Source organism: Ovis aries, chromosome X (genome assembly GCF_016772045.2).
Source record: "Ovis aries strain OAR_USU_Benz2616 breed Rambouillet chromosome X, ARS-UI_Ramb_v3.0, whole genome shotgun sequence".
In the NCBI taxonomy this organism is placed as follows: Eukaryota; Metazoa; Chordata; class Mammalia; order Artiodactyla; family Bovidae; genus Ovis; species Ovis aries.
The window spans coordinates 50,244,313-50,263,209 of NC_056080.1; the positions used below are offsets into that span (position 1 = coordinate 50,244,313).

Here is an 18,897-nt window from a genome sequence, read left to right on the forward strand (position 1 = left end):
TCACTGTTTTCATACACACTACACAGGGTTCTACTCCCCAGTTTTTCCACTGGCCTTACCTCTGTCTAGGATACTTTTCTCCTGGATAGGCATAACTCCTCTAGGCTTTTGCTCAAATATGAGAATCTTAGAATTTCCCTGACCACTCTTTCTAGATATCATCCCCTCTCTCTATTTCACTATCCCAATTTAAGTTTAATCATGGAAGTTACAAACACCTGATAAATTACTTGTATTTGGGGACCACATGATCCCAACAGAATGTAAGCTCCGTGAGGAAAAGGTTGATTTTCTCTTTCCTAACCCACAGCGTTGTGCTTGGCACATACTTTGGAGAGAATGAATAAATGATGGAATGAATACACAAATTTAAACTTGTTGAGAGAGGCATAGCTAGACAGGCTGAGGATCCTGCTAGGGAACATTTTCAGGGGTGACAAGATGGTGACGAAACCATCGTCTTTATCTCACCTTCGTGATGGTGTCCTTGGGTCCCCTTGGAGTTGACCCCTTTCCTAACAGCATGGAAGGTCCTGTTGTCTCTTCCACATATTACTCGCAGTCACCGACAGAGGGCTTTTCCACGCCAGGCCTTCAGATCCCAGTCGGAAGCTTTGTTTATCCTGCCCCTTGGGGGACTGCAGCTGGCTTTCCCCCATGAGACCTATTCTGCATTGAACAGGAAAGCACAAACAAGCTCAATGCCCAGCATAGATAAAATGCTTTCAATGTTCTCTGTTACGACAGTGATCCCCATAGAGATGTAATCTTCAGTTTATGAAGAGTTTTTTCTGAGTCCAAAATTGCCGCAATCCGTGTGGTTTTCACCCTAACCTTGCCCTTCTGCCCTTTGTGGATCCTCCTGGAATGGTCCACAGGCGTCTACATCTGCTGTTCCCCAATCCCACCAGCAAGGGGTGCGCGAGATGAAACAGTTCTGTCCTGGGATGTACCACTGAGGGGTAGCGGTAAGACCACCCACTCTGAAAGGTACCATTGGGAGAGGGCGTGTGACAACAGAGAGAGGGTCCCCTTACACCGCGTCGGGCATGGACCACAGTTCCCTGCGGGGGCACTCATGGCGCCACTGGGTCCATCCCCATTCGCTCCTCTTTGTCTTCCCACTGCTTTCGAATTCCAGTGGACACAGGTATTAAGCAGAAACTTTGTCTCTTTTTCAACTCCACCCCTTCGTTGGTGGGATGACTACAGAGCAAGAAGCTGGGTGTAGGTTTGGATATGGCGTCAGGGAAGCGTTCTGAGCAGTGATTGCCCACCGCGTGATTGCCTGCACTGTGGTCTCAGAACTGAAACTGAGGGCGAGAGGTGCCTGTATACGCATGCGCCTGCGTTGGCTGCGCGACTTTTCAGAGCATACAATTTTCCTCCGAGTTTTATTGCTTTTTTAGAAGGAGTCTAATAGCTGCCCTGGTTAGTGGCGAGGTTTGGCGCAGTCGCTGCCTGTGGATGGTGATGGCATTTCAGTCTTGCTCAGCTCTCGCTCAGTGTGGATCGTGTTGTAGGTTAAGGTCATTCACACAAATGCATGCAATTCATGTCCAGGGAGACGTCCCTGAGTTTGGTGTCTTTCCCTGGAGAATAACCTGTATCTGGCAGCTTGGGATTGTGTATTGCTACGTGTGATAACACAGGTGCTGTTTGGGTACATTTGATCTCCATGAGCCTTTGGGCGGGGTTGTGAGTGATGGTATATTTGATCTGAGTGGATTTTGTGAGCCATAGTACAAAGCCTCTAGGGTGTGTGCCTATATACCGGGATGTGCATCTTTGGAGCTTGCTGGCTTTTCAGTCCTTGGGTGTGAGATCTCTGTGTAGGCGTCTGCACCCCAGAATGTGAGATCACTGAGCTTTTGATTCTGGGTTCCAAGTTGTGATGCCTCTGTGCTGCTTTAAGGATGGGTCAGCCTAAAGGTGAAAACTATCAGCTGCTTGGGGATCTAGGCACAGGTTGCAAGTTTTTCATTTGTCCGGAAACTTTATCTTAAGATTATATGATGTTCTTGAGTTCTTAAACTTCTGTCTTTCTCTTTAGGGGCTTTTGTATTAGATTTGTAAGTGTCCCAGTGGTTTGGGAGTCAGTCTCCAAGATGTGAAGTATCTGCGCAGCTCTCGTTTGTTTGTGTCTGGAAGACTTTGGTCTGATTGGAGGGCCTTTGTCTTTGTGTGTGGTTATGGTCTCTGTTGTGTTTGGGGGTCTGAGACTCAAGTTGTGTGCTCTGTGTGCAGAGATTCAATGAGCTCTTTTTGTTGTCTCTGGGTATCTACCTGAGCTGTCTGGAGTCTTTGTGTTAGATATAAAACCTCTTGCTCTTGGCTATGAGGTCCCTGTCCGGGAACTGAGGATTTGAAAGCTGGCATATATGATTCTGAAGCCTGGAACCTGACATGCTGACTGTGTGTTGTTGAGTGTATCACTTGTGTCCTGAAATCTCAGTTTGTATCATAATTAATAGAATGGGGCCAGTGCCCATCTTGGAGGGTACCTGTGCATGTTAGCAATGTGTGTAAAAGGCCTGGCTCCAGACTGTCCTTCAGCAAACGTTTTCTGAGCACCTGCCATAGACCTGAACACTATTGGAGGACTTTGGGACAGGACAAAACCAACCAAGTCTCTCATTTCATAGACTTGGTGGTCAGTAAATAATCAAGGTTGGCAGGCACTATGAAGACAGATATTGTTAGATCAGGGGAAAAGGTGTATGTAGGTATGATGTTATTATTTTATTCAAGATAATGAGGGAAAGACTCTGTGAAAGATGGCAAGTAAGCAGAGATCTGGAGGAAGTAAGGGAGCAGGATGTGTGGTTAAGGAACAATAAATGCAACAGTCCTGGCATGGAAATCTACTTGGCGTGTTCCTGAATGTCAAGGAATCCTGTGATGCGCTGGGTTTGGCACGTAGCTCTCATTGAAAGGGGCCTGGTGCTGCTATTTCTGTTTCTCCCACAGTTTGTGGTCTTCTGCATTTCTTAGATGAAGGACTCAAGGCTCCAACATGTGCCCTGCACCTTCTCTCCTACCTATACTTGAAATTAGAGTGAAACCTTCTGGTCCATCATGAGAGACAGAGAGCTTCAGTGTACCAGCTAGAGGGATGATAGCATCCACGTTGAATGTCAGCCAAGCAGCAGACATCAGTTATAATCATGGGATTATGAGGCATGGGAATCATGCCTCATAACATTGCTCCTCTTGCTGGAGGGCAGGACTTAAGAAGGAGAAAGGAACTGGGGCAAAGGAGAGAGGCAGGAAGGGGAAGCTGGAGGACAATGAGAAAGAAAACGAGTGGTTTCATCACATTGCTTGGATTTGGCCCAATTCACCTTGATGAAACGATTGGATTAGGAAATGTGGAATCTGTAACCTATTTCTTTCCTGATATTGGGAAGTTTTGTCTTTAGTTATCTTTTTCTTTTATTCTTGTGGGTGGAAACTTATGAATTCATATTGACCTTTTGAAAGAGCCAGCTTTGGGTTTTGTTGATTATCTATATATTTTTTCTAATATCTGTTCTGATCTCTATTTTCCTTATTTTGCTGACAGTCTCACTACCAAAGGGGTTTAATACAGTCCCTCAGAGTTTCCCAAGTATAGTGAAATCTCACAGATTCTAGGGCACTGTTGTAGCCACAGTGAGTGAGATTCACTGAGTGTAGATCATGGAATCTGCACTTTTTAAAAGAATTCCTCAGTTCTGATTGACATGGACAACTTGTCTAGGCACTACCGGAGCAGAGGCATGGTCTTATTTCGCCTACTGCCAGACACTGTCTCCTTTGAGAGCGTGTGGCAGGGGTTTCCTGCCTTCTCTGATGCACAAACCCAAGACCTCCAGTCTAGGAGACTCACTGACATGCTGTCTGCTGTTAGGAGGAGGCTCTTGTTTGTAGACCATCGTTTCTACAAAACGTCCTGATGCTAGTCTTGTCAAGCCTCCGTTTGAAAGATTTCTGAAGATATCAGATTTCTATTTAGTGTGCATTTCTATGATGTAGGATCAATTTGTGTCATGTGGTAGCTGTTATTCTACATATTTTGCTGTAGCCGTTGGATCTAGCCCTTGACTGAATAAACACAGAACACCCAGAGTTTTCCACAGCGCGTCCAGACCTGTGGCTCCCTTACTGCTGGGCGACACTGAACAGGATACGTAGCGCCTCTGTGCCTCATTCTTCTTTTAACCACATGGAAACACTAGCTTCGAGTAAATTTAACTACTTCATGGGGCCGTGTAGACCACTGACCATGTTAAGTCATGGGAAATTGTCAGCACAGTACGTGCCATATGGTGTGTTCCAAGTCAATTCTAGCTGTTGTCATTACTGTTGGTAATATTATTGCTGTTCCACATTTCTCTGGAGATTGTTCCAGAGACACAATGTCAAGACCACCATTGACACAACGCATGGACATTGCACTATCATTTCAGGCTTTTCGGGGCCTTAAGAATGGAGTGTATGAGGTATGAGGGAGGGTTTGTTTTTGTTTTGTTTTGTTTTGTTTTTAGCACAGTGAGTATCCCCCTGTTTTTATGGGGATATTGTGAAGCTTAAAGGAAATATTTGGGTTTCATCATGTGCTCGTTTGAAAAACTTCAGTGAATATTCTGTGTGAAGTTAGACGTCTAATGCCCTCTTCATAGGATTTGCATCATGACGGGAAAGCAAGTGGCCACTGGACAGTTATACAACATGAGTATATACATCTTTAAAAGCATTGCCCAGGGAAATTAAAAGGCCAAGAAACCTCATCACATGGCCTTTTTTCCCATTATTTTATCAAGTCTAATTCTCAATCAAATTCTAAAGATCTGAAACTGATGAAGATATGAAAACATGAATAGTCAGACGATCATCAGGAATGCTTCATTTCTTGTGTAGTTTTCACATTTCCAGTTTTTTGTGTTTCTTCTTTCTTCCACTAATACTCATGATTGTTTAATCCAAGGGTGATGATATGGATATTTTCCGAGGTAAATCCTGAGGAGATGTTCAGCTGTGTTTTAGGTTGGAGAGTCTGAAGACAAGGGCACAGAACAGAGATGACACAGATCAGTTGGGATTGGGGAGGTAAAAGCATGGGGTCAGGGACAGGGGGATATGAGTACAAGCAGAAACAGAAGTGGAGACAAGAAGAAAAGCTCACCCTTCTGGATCGTGCTCAGCTCTCCATAAGTGCACAATGTACATATATACTCCATGTGTACTCAGAAATCTTTGAGCACTCACAGCAACACTGTACGGTGAGCAGCTTTACTGCTATCATCCCTTTCTGCAGTTGAGGAGCAGAGACACGTAGACGTTAATGGGTGAATGAATTTGCACAAAGTCACCTAGCTGGCAAGAGCTGAGTCAGATTGGTGCCCAGGCCAGAGAGAAACAGACAGGTGTGGTCTCTGACTCCCAGTCTGGATACAGTGCAGTGTCTCGTCTACTGTGGGTCAGAAGGCAGATCAACATGTCCATCTGCATGAAACACTATGATGGATCTGCATATGGGCTGAACACAGTCTCTCCTAAGTGCATGAAAGACCGTGGGGAGTCATGTCAACATGCACACATCACAGAGAACAGTTCCTAGTGCATGTCAAGCTCTAAACATGTATTTGCCGTGACAGACATTAGTGGAACACCCTCATCATTCTGGAAAGTAGCATAACCATAAAAATAATATAATGATAAACAGAACAACAAATACAATATCATGAAGACATTACCTCGCCCATCTCCTAATTTTCTTAAATGCAGATACAACCTGAAGGGCAATAGACCACATACTAAAATTTTTTTCATGTGACATTCTAGATAATTTCCAAATAACATTTTATTAGTATTTTAATTTGTTGTATCTTCACTGTTACATAGGCAGTTTTTCTATTATAATTGAAAGATGGGCTTTCTTAAAACTCATTCTCTTCAGGTATCTTGAGGTTTCAGCATAAAAAGTTGTGTTGGTATCCCTTCCAGGTGAAAACCCAATCAGCACACTGAAGTCAGAAGTATGATTTTTGGTACAGTAGGTAGGGGGTTGTAGGGGAGGAGAGAGGTCCTGATGGAAGGTCAGCTAAGCCTGCAAGTGTTGTGAAAAAGGTCACTGACTCTATAGGCCCAAACCAAACAACAACTCACAGGTCCCTAGGAAGACACTGGTGTTCCTTCCAAAGAAGTGTCTGTGTTAAGACTTTCAGACCATTGCTCTTTTGGCTCCCATGATGCAGTGGGGCAGCCTGTGACACTTATAACACAGTCCTGCTTTGACTCAGGCTGTGGATGAGAGTCACAGCCTGCCCTGCAGCACCACCCCTTTTGTGGGTGATCTGGAGCCCTATTTGTGATGTCTGGGGGTCGACAGATTCTGACGGGCAAGGAGGAAGAAAATACATAGCTCGGGGGTACATGCACCATCCTTCATAGAGATGCTGCTTACTGTTACTGTTACAGTAACCAGCTGGGAATGCGAAGAGTTTGATTTGGTGACTCAAAGAAGAAATGTGGAAGTGAATTCAATGCAAAGGGAGAAAACATATTCAGTTCCGTTCAGTTCAGTTGAGTCGCTCAGTCATGTCCGACTCTGCAGGAATCGCAGCACGCCAGGCCTCCCTGTCCATCACCATCTCGCGGAGTTCACTCAGACTCACGTCCATCGAGTCAGTGATGCCATCCAGCCATCTCATCCTCTGTCGTCCCCTTCTCCTCCTGCCCCCAATCCCTCCCAGCATCAGAGTCTTTTCCAATGAGCCAACTCTTCGAATGAGGTGGCCAAAGTACTGGAGCTTCAGCTTTAGCACCATTCCTTCCAAAGAACACCCAGGGCTGATCTCCTTTACAATGGACTGGTTGGATCTCCTTGCACTCCAGGGGACTCTCGAGTCTTCTCCAACACCACAGTTCAAAAGCATCAGATTAAGAGGGGGTAAACAGCTACAACTCCCATTTCTGTAGCAGGGCAGGGTGCTCCATTACTGTTGCGAGAAGGCTCTGTGCTCTGAGCTCTGGGAGGGAGTGATGAGTGTTCTAAGGACCCGCCATCACCCTTAAGCAGGGGGTGCTGAGAGTGTGAAGAGATAAGTCTCAGACTTTAGTACTGACAGACACAGAAAGCTTCTTAGCCCCGTTGAGAGTGGGGCTGTGGCATATTACGGAAACTCAAAGGTAAGGTGGTGGTGGTGGTTCATTTTCAATCGCTCAGTCATGTCCAACCCTTTTCATGAGACCCCAATGGACTGTAGCAGCCCAGGCTCCTCTGTCCTCCACTATCTGCCATAGTTTGTTCAAATTCATGTCCATTGAGTCGGGGATGCTATCTAACCATCTCATCCTCTACTTCCCCCTTCTCCATTTGCCTTCAATCCTTCCCAGTGAAAGGTTATTGCTGAACCACGAAAGACGCCAGGATTCTTGGCCTCTGGAGGAGAAGACTTCAATCTGGGGCCAGAGACAAGGCTTGATGGCTCAGGCTTTTGTGTAATAAAGTTCCATTAAAGTATAGAAGAGATAGAGAAAGCTTCTGACATAGACATCAGAAAGGGGTGCAGAAAGAGTGCCCTCCTGCTAGTCTTTAGTTGGATGTTGTATAGCTGCTAGCAGTCTGCTAATTAAAGAAAGGAAATGTCTCAAAACTCAGAGAATGTCACCAGGCCCCTCACCCACAACATGCATTTTGAGATAAACATTGGCACCAGGTGAGTCCTCCCAGGCCATAAAACAATTGACTTGAATCTTGAAGAAAGGCATATTTCCATATTTCTGAGCCTTTAGACAGAACCGCCTTGAAAACAGAGTCTAGGGTAAATGCACAGAACATTAACATAGCTTAAGACAAGTATTTCCATAAGAAAAATGCACTGGTTAGCCCAAGGTTTGAGAAAAGTTAAGTTCAAGTCGAACCAGGTGTCATTATGGCAACACAAAATTTTAAGAGAATTCTCTCTTTATATTTGTATAGAGAAGGGGAAAAAATAGAACACTAATTTGTTTCCTCCTGCCGCTTAAGAGAGAGATATAAAAATGTCTGACACTTGCAGCCTGTTTCCTTTGTTTGGAGACCCCTGGCCTTCCTTCCTGTTATCCTCTGATTCCCCTCTTTCCTTTTAGGAGAATTATGTTGCCTAGGGAAAGGGGCGTCGTTCTCATTCCATAACTGCTTCCGAGCTGAGAAGGCGCGTTGTCCCTAACTTGGTGAGGCAACAGATTCTGCTAACCCTCATATTGAGGGTCTCTGATCCAGGGGTCCCAAGTAGTAGCTGGAGGAAGCTGCAGCAGTCACAGGAGTTGGAGCAACCATTTGTAACTTAAAAGCCTTCATGCGACTAGAAACAAATCTAGCTACACAGTTACAGGTGCAGGGAGCAAACAGCAAAAACAGAACAATCAGAATTATTGCAAGTAAGATAGTTTTCCACCATGGGGAACTAGTTAACGTCTCCTAAAGTGAGGCAATTGAGGCTTCAGGAGCATCCATAGCCTGAATCATCATCTTCGTGTGTTTAGCAAAATGAGTCACACTAGTGCTCATATCAGGTATAGATGTACAGCACTGGGTATGAATAATGGCGCAAGTTCCTCCTCATGCAGCTGTCAGAATATCGAAGGCCAATCTGTTTTGTAAAACCACCTTTCTAATTTGTATTTGTTCAGCATTAAGAGCTGAAATAGCTTTTTGAGAATCTTGTAATGCCTGTTGAGTAAAATTAGTCCAAGCATCCACTCGTAGCATAACATCTGTAGTTCCCAGAGAGGGAACAAACACTGCAGCCAAATAATCACACCAGCGAAATACAGACGTTGCCCACGGAGTTTAAGGTGTGGTACATTAGCAGGCTTTTCTGGAAGCTCAGAAAAGATGAAGCCGTGAGTAAAAGCTAGACCTAGGGTACATCTCCCTATGTAGCCAGGGAGAAGCCATGCCCATAGGTAAGAGCCACATATCCAATAGGTCCCGTTTGGAGCAAGCCAGCAGGACTGAGATATCCAGTCCCAATCAGTGCCTGGCCAGGCAAAGGGAGGACCTGAACTGGGGTTGGAAAATATGGGAATGGTTACCTTGCATATTTCCTGAGGCAAGAGTCCCAATTGTTTCCAGTCATTATAATTAAGTTATTGGCTAATTCTGGGGATGGCTCCATTTGTTCCCAGCATATAGGGGCAGTAGACATTAGACGTCCTTTTTCGGGAGTTAGCCATATAACCTCATATCATCCCATATTTGATCAACGTCAGGTAAAAAGCAACTAAATCTAGGCCCATTTACTTTATGTGCAGCGAGACATGTATAATCAAAATTAAAAGGCATGTTATGTCCATAGCTAAAGTACAAAGTGTTGTACCGGTCCCTCTTAGGGTTGTTAGATGTCATCAGATTAAGAAGAGGCATCACATATGACTGTTGTGGAAGGTATTCGCAGACTTGGAGAAAGTCTTTTCCTTGAAGTGGAGATGTCCACCATGGGAAGCTGCCGGGAGCCAGCGTGAGGAACTCCGCCCGTGGCAAAGGTCATGAGGAAGGAGGCTTCGGCATACGCAAAGGCGGGATCGAGCCTCAGGAAATCCGCTGTTCCCGAGCATCTACCCCCAAAACCAGAGTCTGTCTGCTTTACTGCTTTATGCTCTCACCTACACCTCTGACTTTATGGGGGGCTGTCCCCCACCTCTCTCGGAGAAGGAGTTAACCTACAGCTCCAGTTAATAAAAATTCCTGGGCATGACAGAGATGTCTCAGGTCAAACCTCTCTGCTGGCAGACCAGCTTGTGTGACAGGATTATCCCCACTCTTGCTACTAGGTACATGATTGTTTACAACCTCTCAACCATAAGCAGCACAGAGAGTTTGGAGTATTTTGAAAGTCTTAGTTACCATTGGGTTTTTATAAAAAATCATGTTGGTGAAGGGTTTTTCATTTATTGGGCCAAAGTTTGCTGCTAAATCCCCTGCCCGTATACATGTTAATGAATATATAACTAGCATATAGGAGAAATAAGTATTAACCTTTAAGATTAATCATGTTAACCTTAGGCTAAGTAAATTCCTTTCTTAATTGTAACCCACTACACCCTCACCCTATAGGAATGCAACTTTATCTGGTACCTTTAGAGGGTGGTGCCTGGTTTAAGAAAAATCACCCCTGGAAAATAAGGTTCTGGTTGACTGACCATTATCAGAAAAGAAAGGATCATAAAATGTCAGCGGGCCTCATAGCCAGAAGATGATGTAAAACCCCTAAAGACCTTTTTGTATACGTTTATATGAAGCACCTGATTTGGATAAAGGTCAGGACTGCTGACTCCCGTGTGACTCTAAAATTTCCATTTGTCTCTATGTGTAACAAAAGGTATAGAAGCAAACCTGAAAATAAAGAAATCAGATCAGTTTCTGGAAAGACTGATTCCCCCGTGTCGTTCTTTCTTTCCCCTTCTGGCTGAATTTTCATCTGGAGCGTAGATACTTGCCAAGCCTGCTAATTTTGCCGTGGCTCCTAAGGTCTGACCGGGGAGGCCTCAGTGTGTCCTCTCCTTCAGGAGAATGGAAAGACGCCTGTGGCCTATGTAGGTGGTGCCAACTGCTTGTCTTGGAGTTTTATTGGTATTCCACATAAACCAAGTTATTCAGCCTCTTTTACTCCACTAGTATTTTCCTACTACACTATTTCTTTCTAATCTCCCTCCTTATCTTTAATTAAGCAATTAATTCCTAGGACGCTGACTCCATCCCCGCTTCGAATTACCCTGGATCCCCCGGGGCTGGACCCCAGCAGGAAGCTTTCCACTGATGAAGAAGGGAGCACTCTGCAGACCCAGCAGTTAGACCGATTGTGGAATGCAGCATAGGAGGGAGCCCAGGACAGGAAGGCATTGTCTTGAGGATCAAACGGCAGACTCAGGATTTTTGGAGTCAGCAGAAGGAGGCTCACACAGATTACCAGCCCCATCTGAAAAGTACAAAGTGAGAGCATAGAAAGTAAAGACACAAAATGACGTCACTTAGTTCTGGTCAGGATGCCACCTCTTAAACTCGAGTGTGATGCACCAATGAATCAATTCCTGGCACTTTGACAGCTGTGGGAGAAGAAAGAATAGCTGGTAAGGGCCTTCCCAGAGGGGTTCGAGGGATTGGCCCCCAGATCCCAATGTTTTTCTCAGGACCTCAGTTCCTGGCTGAAATAGAGGCTTGCTTGACTCAGAGGCTGGGTCAGGAGTCACCTGCCAGAGTTCGTTAATGCCTGTTGAGAAGCTGAGAGCTGAGTTACATGATTAGTTAATTCTAAGGCTTCAGGGTGTATAAAAATCTCTGTGCATAAGAAAGGCCTTCCATAAATACATTCAAAGGGGGACAGCCCCTCCTTTGGGGGAGCAGTCCCAGCCCTCATTAAAGCTATGGGTAGAACTTTAATCCAGTTGTCCTGTGTCCCTTGAGTTAATTTGCACAGATGTCTCTTGATAATGTCGCTAGCTGTTTCAACCTTTCCTGAGGCTTAGGGTCTCCAGGAACAGTGTAAGTGATATTCTATTCCTAGAGCTTTAGACATCCCCTGAGTTAGAGCCGCTTTAAAGGCAGAGCCATTGTCACTCTGAAGCCTCCATGGCAGCCCAAACCTGGGGATAATTCATAGATTAAAGTTCTTATAACCTCCTTAGCCAGTTCACTGCGACAGGGAAAAGCCTCAATCCATCCAGGAAAAGTATCCACCCAAACGTGTGAGCAAGAATATCCATTAGCTTTTGGTGTATGAGTAAAATCAATTTCCCAGTCTTCTCTGGGATATTTTCAACTTCATTGTAATCCAGATTTTACTAGCTTTTCAGTCTTTGGGTTATTTTTCTGACAAACCTAAGGACTTTTGATAATGTCCTTTAAATTTTCATTACATTTTTCCCTTCAAACAAATGAGAAGCCATCAGGTAAGTACTCTCTTGAGAAACCTATATGCAGGTCAAGAAGCAACAGCTAGAACTGGACATGGAACAACAGACTGGTTCCGAATAGGAAAAGGAGTACATCAAGGCTGCATATTGTTACCCTGCTTATTTAACTCATATGCAGAGTACATCATGAGAAACGCTGGGCTGAAGGAAGCACAAGGTGGAATCAAGATTGCCGGGAGAAATATCAAACACCTCAGATATGCAGATGACACCACCCTTATGGCAGTAAGTGAAGAGGAACTAAAAAGCCTCTTGATGAAAGTGAAAGAGGAGAGTGAAAACGTTGGCTTAAAGCTCAACATTCAGAAAACGAAGATCATGGCATCTGGTCCCATCACTTCATGGCAAATAAATGGGGAAATAGTGGAAACCGTGTCAGACTTTATTTTTTTGGGCTCCAAAATCACTGCAGATGGTGACTGCAGCCATGAAATAGAGAGGGTAACAGGCAGGAAGGCCAGGGGTCTCCAAACGGAAGAAATAGGCTGCAAGCGTCAGGCATTTTCTATCTCTCGTAAGCGGCAGAAGGAAACAAACTACCAATATTTTTTTCCTTCTCTATGCAAGTTGTCATGTGTGGATGTGAGAGTTGGACTGTGAAGAAGGCAGAGCACCTAAGAATTGGTGCTTTGGAACTGTGGTGTTGGAGAAGACTCTTGAGAGTCCCTTGGACTGCAAGGAGATCCAACCAGTCCATTCTGAAGGAGATCAGCCCTGGGATTTCTTTGGAAGGAATGATACTAAAGCTGAAACTCCAATACTTTGGCCACCTCATGCGAAGAGTTGACTCATTGGAAAAGACTCTGATGCTGGGAGGGACTGGGGGCAGGAGGAGAAGGGGACGCCCGAGGAAGAGATGGCTGGATGGCATCACTGACTCGATGGACGTGAGTCTGAATGAACTCCAGGAGTTGGTGATGGACAAGGAGGCCTGGCGTGCTGCAATTCATGGGGTTGCAAAGAGTCGGACACGACTGAGTGACTGAAATGAGCTGAACGGATACAAATTTCAATGGAGAAGGCAATGGCAACCCACTCCAGTACTCTTGCCTGGAAAATCCCATGGGCAGAGGAGCCTGGTAGGCTGCAGGCCATGGGTTCGCCAAGAGTTGGACACCACTGAACGACTTCGCTTGCACTTTTCCCTTTCGTGCATTGGAGAAGGAAATGGCAACCCACTCCAGTGTTCTTGCCTGGAGAATCCTAGGGACAGAGGAACCTGGTGGGCTGCTGCTTCTGGGGTCGGACAGAGTTGGACACGACTGAAGCGACTTAGCAGCAGCAGCAGCACATTACAAATTTTAAAGGAGGTTTCTCTTAAAATACTGTGTTGCCATAATGACATCTGGTTTCACCTGAAGTTAACTATCTTCAAACCTTGAGTTAACCAATGCATTTTTCTTGTGGAAATGTTTGTCTTAAGCTATGTTAGTGTACTATGCAATTACCCCAAACTCTGTCTTCAAGTCCCTTCCGCCTAATGGCTCAGAACCTACTTCACAAAGTAGTATGTTATACTCAGACATTGTTCCCCTAATCTATGTAAATGAAACTATTTGTATGGTAATCTGCCCTTCTATAAGATTCAAGTCAATGGTTTCTATGGCCAGGGATGAATCCTCTGGTGCCAAGATTATCCCAAAATACATCTTATGGATGACGGGCCTGTTGCCATTCTGAGTTTAAAACTTTCCTTTCTTTCAGAAACAGACTGCTCAGTTCAGTTTAGTTCAGTTCAGTTCAGTCGCTCAGTCGTGTCCGACTCTTTGCGACCCCATGAATCGCAGCACGCCAGGCCTCCCTGCCCATCACCAACTCCTGGAGTTCACTCAGACTCACGTCCATCAACTCTTCGCATGAGGTGGCCAAAGTACTGGAGCTTCAGCTTTAGCATCATTCCTTCTAAAGAAATCCCAGGACTGATCTCCTTCAGAATGGATTGGTTGGATCTTCTTGCACTCCACGGGATTCTCAAGGGTCTTCTCCAACACCACAGTTCCAAAGCACCAATTCTTTGGCGCTCAGCATTCTTCACAGTCCAACTCTCACATCCATACATGACCACAGGAAAAACCATAGCCTTAACTAGATGGACCTCAGTCGGCAAAGTAATGGCTCTGCTTTTGAATATGCTGTCTAAGTTGGTCATAACTTTCCTTCCAAGGAGTAAGGGCTGCAATCACCATCTGCAGTGATTTTGGAGCCCCCCAAAATAAAGTCTGACACTGTTTCCACTGTTTCCCATCTATTTCCCATGAAGTGATGGGACCGGATGCCATGATCTTCGTTTTCTGAATGTTGTGATTTAAGCCAACTTTTTCACTCTCCTCTTTCACTTTCATCAAGAGGCTTCTTAGTTCCTCTCCACTTTCTGCCATAAGGGTGGTGTCATCTGCATATCTGAGGTTTTTGATATTTCTCCCAGCAATCTTGATTCCAGCTTGTGTTTCTTCCTGTCCAGCATTTCTCAGGATGTACTCTGCATATGAGTTAAATAAGCAGGGTGACAATATGCAGCCTTGATGTACTCCTTTTCCTATTCGGAACCAGTCTGTTGTTCCATGTCCAGTTCTAACTGTTGCTTCCTGACCTGCATACAGATTTCTCAAGAGACAGGTCAGGTGGTCTGGTATTCCCATCTCTCTCAGAATTTTCCACAGTTTATTGTGATCCACACAGTCAAAGGCTTTGGCATAGTCAAGAAAGCAGAAATAGATGTTTTTCTGGAACTCTCTTGCTTTTTCCATGATCCAACAGATGTTGGCAATTTGATCTCTGGTTCCTCTGCCTTTTCTAAAACCAGCTTGAACATCAGGAAGTTCACAGTTCATGTATTGCTGTAGCCTGGCTTGGAGAATTTTGAGCATTACTTTACTACATGTGAGATGAGTGCAATTGTGCAATAGTTTGAGCATTCTTTGGCAATGCCTTTCTTTGGGATTGGAATGAAAACTGACCTTTTCCAGTCCTGTGGCCACTGCTGAGTTTTCCAAATTTGCTGGCATATTGAGTGCAGCACTTTCACAGCATCATCTTTCAGGATTTGAAACAGCTCAACTAGAATTCCAACACCTCCACTAGCTTTGTTCCTAGTGATGCTTTCTAAGGCCCACTTGACTTCGCATTCCAGGATGTCTGGCTCTAGGTGAGTGATCACACCATCGTGATTCTCTGGGTCGTGAAGATCTTTTTTGTACAGTTCTTCTGTGTATTCTTGCCACCTCTTCTTAATATCTTCTGCTTGTGTAGGTCCATACCATTCCTGTCCTTTATCGAGCCCATCTTTGCATGAAATGTTCCCTTGGTATCTCTAATTTTCTTGAAGAGATCTCTAGTCTTTCCCATTCTGTTCCTTTCCTCTAGCAGGGGGGTACTCTTTCTGCCCCCTTCAGATGCCTATGTCAGAAGCTTTCTCTATCTCCTTTATAGCTTAATAAAACTTTATTACACAAAAGCTCTGAGTGATCAAGCCTTGTCTCTGGCCACGGATTGAATTCTTCTCCTCTGGAAGCCAAGAATCCCAGCATCTTTTCCTTCAGCAACAATCTTTCAAAAGTAAAAGACGCTTAATCCTTGGAAGAAAAGTTACGACCAACTTAGATAGCGTATTCAAAAGCCAAGACATTAGTTTGCCAACAAAACTCTGTCTAGTCAAGGCTATGGTTTTTCCAGTGGTCATGTATGGATGTGAGAGTTGGACTGTAAAGAAAGCTGAGCACTGAAGAATTGATGCTTTTGAACTGTGTTGTTGGAGAAGACTCTTGAGAGTCCCTTGAACTGCAAGGAGATCCCACCAATCCATCTAAAGGAGATCAGTCCTGGGTGTTCATTGGAAGGACTGATGCTGAAGCAAAACTCCAGTTCTTTGGCCACCTCATGTGAAGAGTTGACTCATTGGAAAAGACCCTGATGCTGGGAGGGATTGGGGGCAGGAGGAGAAGGGGAGGACAGAGGATGATATGGCTGGATGGTATCAGTGACTCGATGGACATGAGTTTGGGTAAACTCTGGTAGTTGGTACTGGACAGCAAGGCCTGGCATGCTGCAATGCATGGGGTCGCAAAGAGTCAGACACGACTGAGTGCCTGAACTGAACTGAACTGACCTGAAATACTCGCTACACCTCAACGAAAACTCTGATGTAAACCGTTAAGAAATTTCCATTGAGTATTTTCAGGAATTATTAATCGTCCATCCTCAGACTGTAGCCATCCTTTATCAGTAATCTTTGCTCCTCTTTTCTCATATCTTTTAAATTCTTCCTCAGTATATTGTGGGTTTTCCTGTTCCACAGGACCTGTCCAGATCAAAGGTATCTGCAGTGAAGGGGTTTCCTAAAGTGCAGCTTTTTTGGCTTGACAGTCACCAGCTGATTACCTTCAGCTACTTTACTCCCATCCCTGCTGTGCCCTTTGCAATGCATAACAGCTAATTCTTTAGGACAATATATATTCGTTAAAAGTCTGTGGATCTCTCTAAAATGCTTAATAGGTTCTATTGTTGCCCTTTTAAACTCTCATTCTTTCCACATTGCAGCATGAGCGTGTAAAGTCAAATAAGCATACTTAGAATCAGTGTAGATATTTGCTCCCTGCCCTTTGCCTAACTCTAAAGTTCGGTTTAGAGCCAAAAGTTCTGCTAACTGAGCACTGGTTCCCTGGGGGAGAGATTTTGCTTGTAAAACCTGTTCAGCAGTCACCAGGGCATAATCTGCTTTACGCTTCCCATCCTGATCACCAACATCAGGGTCTTTTCCTGTGAGTCAGCTCTTCCCATCAGGTGGCCAAAGTATTAGAGATTCAGCTTCAGCATCAGTCCTGCCAGTGAATATTCAGTTGGTTTCCTTTAGGATTGGCTGTTTTGATATCCTTGCTGTCCGAGGGATTGTGAAGTGTCTTCTCCAGCACCACAAACCAAAAGCGTCAATTCTTTGTCACTCAGCCTTCTTAATGATCGAACTCACACATCTGTACATGACTACTGAAAAAGCCACAGTTTTGACTCTACGGACCTTTGTCGGCAAAGTGGTGTCTCTGCTTTATACTACGCTGTCTAGGTTTGACATGGGCTTCCTTGGTGGCTCAGTGGTAAGGAACTCGCCTGCATGGGTGTACCTATGGCTGATTCTTGTTTATGCTTGACAGAAAACAACAAAATTCTGTAAAGCAATTATCCCTCAAGTAAAAAATAAATAAAGTGTTTTTTTTAAAAAAAAAAAAAGTATCTCCCTGCAATGCACCAGATGCGGGAGACATGGTTTTCACCCCTGGGTTGGGAAGATGCCCTGCCATGCCCCATGGGAGGAGGGCATGGCAATCCACTAAAGTATTCTTGCCTGGAGAATGCCATAGACAGAGGCACCTGGCAGGCTACAGTCCATGGGGTCGTAAAGAGTCAGACACGACTGAAGCAATGAGCATGCATGTCTACTAGCTTTCTCATAGCTGTTCTTCCAAGGATCAAGTGTCTTAATTTCATGGCAGCAATCACCATCCACGGTGATTTTGGAGCCTCCAAAATTAAATCTGTCCGTGCATCCACGTCCCCCATTCTGTTTTCCGTGAAATGATAGTACTGGATGCCATAATCTTGTATTTTTGAATGTTGAGTTTTAAGCCAGTCTTTTCACTCTCCTCTTTCAACCTCATCAAGAGGTTCTTTATTTCGTCTTCAGTTTCTGCCACTGAAGTGGTATGATCTGCACATCTGAGCTTCTTGATATTTCTGCCAGCAACCTTGATTCCAGCTTGTGAGTCATCCAGCCCAGCATTTCCCATGATGTGCTCTGCATGTAAGTTGAGTAAGCAGAGTGACACTATACAAGCTTGTCTTACTCCTTTCCCAACTTTGAAGCAGTCCGTTGTTCCATGTTTTATTCTAACTGTTGCTTCTTAACCCTCATACCGGTTTCTCAGGAGACAGGTCAGCTAGTCTGGTACTCCCATCTCTGAGAATTTTCCAGTTTGTTGTGATCCACACAGTCAGAGGCCTTGAGGTAGTCTAGTCAATGAAGCAGAAGTAGATGTGTTTCTGGAATTCCCTTGCTTTCCCTATGATCTAACGAAGGTTGCAATTTGATCTCTTGTTCCTCTGCCTCTTCAAAACCAGCTTGTATATCTGCAAGTTCTCATTCCATATACTGTTGAAGCCTAGCTTGAAGGAGTTTACTAACAAGAGGCTTCAGAAATATGGGACAATCTAAGCTTGAGGAATTGGAGGGTATGAATGAAGCCCCATAAGAGAGAGAAGAAGAGGATTCTTTACTTTCCATGTTGTTAGCAAGCTGGGCAAGGGCTAGACCATACCTTCAATTTCTTGTGTAGGACAGTAGCCTTTACCTAGCAAGTCATAAACCATTCTGCAACTGTAAGAGAGGGAGGGAGAGGGCGGTGAGTGGGAGCCAGGCACCCTGAGTGGATGTGAGAGACCCATTAGAAGGGGGTTGACAATTAAATGGAGGGGGGCTTTGGACTAGAGCAGATGTGGTGGACATTGGAAAAAGTAGATGCATTAGACATTTTCGAAGTAAAACGGACAGAACTCAGCAAGAATATTGACTTGAGGTGAAGGAGAGGGAATTGTAAACCTGGTTAAGACCAGGTTTCTGTGTCCTGTCATAAGGGTACAAAGGTGTCATGGGGAATCCTGGAAGTTGGCCAGGTCTGGGAAGAATTCCAAATAAGATTTTTATGTTTATGAGCTCAAGGTCTAGATGGATACAATAACCAGTATTTAGATGCTTAAGCGATCCTTTTCCTTTATAAAAAAGTGAAGTATTGAGATATAATTTATATACAGTAGAAGTCAATGCTTTAAAGCATTACCATTTATGGACTTTTGACATATGCATACCATTGTGTAAATACTATGACAAGGAAAACGTAGAAATCGTCCCATTGGTTTGAAAATGCTCCCTTGGGCTATTTGCATTCAGACTCCTTCCTGCACTCCTATACC

At 44.5% G+C, this 18,897-nt stretch overlaps 1 pseudogene; it reads right to left on the minus strand.

Annotated features, from left to right (window-relative positions):
- Positions 1 to 8,121: 8,121 nt before the first annotated feature.
- On the minus strand, positions 8,122 to 10,946 carry LOC132658741 (endogenous retrovirus group PABLB member 1 Env polyprotein-like; annotated as a pseudogene).
- Positions 10,947 to 18,897: the final 7,951 nt, after the last annotated feature.